Raw genomic sequence first — 1,681 nt, forward strand, 5'->3', positions numbered from 1 at the left:
GAAAACAAATTTTATAATAGAAAGTTAGTTATTTTTTTTCTTTTTGAAAAAAAATTCATGTCATGTTCTATTAAACATTTTTACTCTGTCAAAATACATAATAATAATAATAATAATAATAATAACTTGACCCTGTCTTCCATGGTGTAGCAGAGAGAAAGAACAAAACAATTATAAATATGGAAAGAAGGATATTGAAAGGAAGAAACTTGTCTAATGAGTATTGGGCAGAAGCATTTGCATGCATTGTTTATGTGATAAAAAAATCTCTTACAAAGAGTGTGATGAATAGATTTCCAAAAGAAGCATGGTCAAGTATGCCTTGTCATTGTATCTCATTTCAGGGTGTTTGGATGTGTATCATATGCCCATGTACCTAAAGAGCTAAGAGGAAAGCTAAATGATAAAAGTGAAAAATTCATATTTACTGGTTATAGTGAGCAATCAAAAGCTTATAAATTGTATAATCTTGTCACCTAGAAGACTATAATCAACAGAGATGTTGTGTTCAAAGAAGAAGAGTCATGGAATGGGAGTGCAAACAAAACAGTTGATGCAAGAGTACTACTGATGGAATAAAAGGATGTAGCAGAAAATGAGCAACATGCGTCACAGGAGAAGACACCAAACAAAGTCACGCCAGCAACGAATCTAAGGTTTTTTGAACAACATGGATCTCCAAGCAGATCAACAAATAAAAATACTCCCAACTATAAATCAAGTGATGAATCAAGAAATGGTAAGGGAAAAATGAGAAGTCTACAAGGTATTCATGATGATTTGGATATTAGTTCAAATTTTGCATTGTTTTCATTTCGGCCTTCATTATTTGAAGAAGCTATCAAAGATAAGAATTGGGTGCAAGTTATGGATGAAGAAATAGAATATATAGAAAATAATGATACTTGGGATTTGGTTGATTTACCAAAAGATAAAAATATCATTGGTGTGAAATGGGTGTATAAGACAAAGTTGAATGAAAAAGGAGAGATTGACAGATTTAAGGCAAGGCTTGTAGCAAAAGGGTTATCGCATTAAATGAGTATAGACTTTGGAGAAACATTTTCTCGGGTAGCCATATTGGATATTATAAGAGCCGTCTTAGCAACAATAGCTCAGAACAAGTGGAAAGTGTATCAAATGGATGTGAAATTAGCCTTCTTAAATGGAATCCTAGAAGAAGAAATCTATGTGCAGCAACCTCTAGCTTATGAAGTTGAAGGTCAAGAAGATAAAGTTTACAGATTGAAGAAAACACTCTATGGACTCAAATAAGCTATAAGAGCCTCGTATAGTATAATTGACATTTATATAGTAGAATTGACAACTTATTTTATAAACATTCATTTCAAATTACATAGACTATTGGTTTAGGAAACCATAATTTAAAATGTTAGTATTTTTTATATGAGTAGTTTAACTAATATATTAAATGGTTCTATCATTTTTTATTGTCAATTTGTCCAAAATCATATACAATTTTTTTTTTGTAAGCTTGGCAGGTCTACATCTTCATCATGTCCAATATATCACCCCGATCGGGGCGGGGAATTGAATCGATGACTTCACATCAAGGAGTGCCTTAATAGAGCACCTGATCACTGTCTATCCAAAACCCCATGGACAAATTTTTAGAAATCATATGTTTAGGTTGTTTAATTTGCAAAAATTAGCTGCCTCA

The sequence above is a fragment of the Pinus tabuliformis genome, chromosome 1_2, assembly GCF_031772625.1.
Source record: "Pinus tabuliformis cultivar Carrire ecotype Pingquan chromosome 1_2, CPIR1, whole genome shotgun sequence".
Classification (NCBI taxonomy): Eukaryota; Viridiplantae; Streptophyta; class Pinopsida; order Pinales; family Pinaceae; genus Pinus; species Pinus tabuliformis.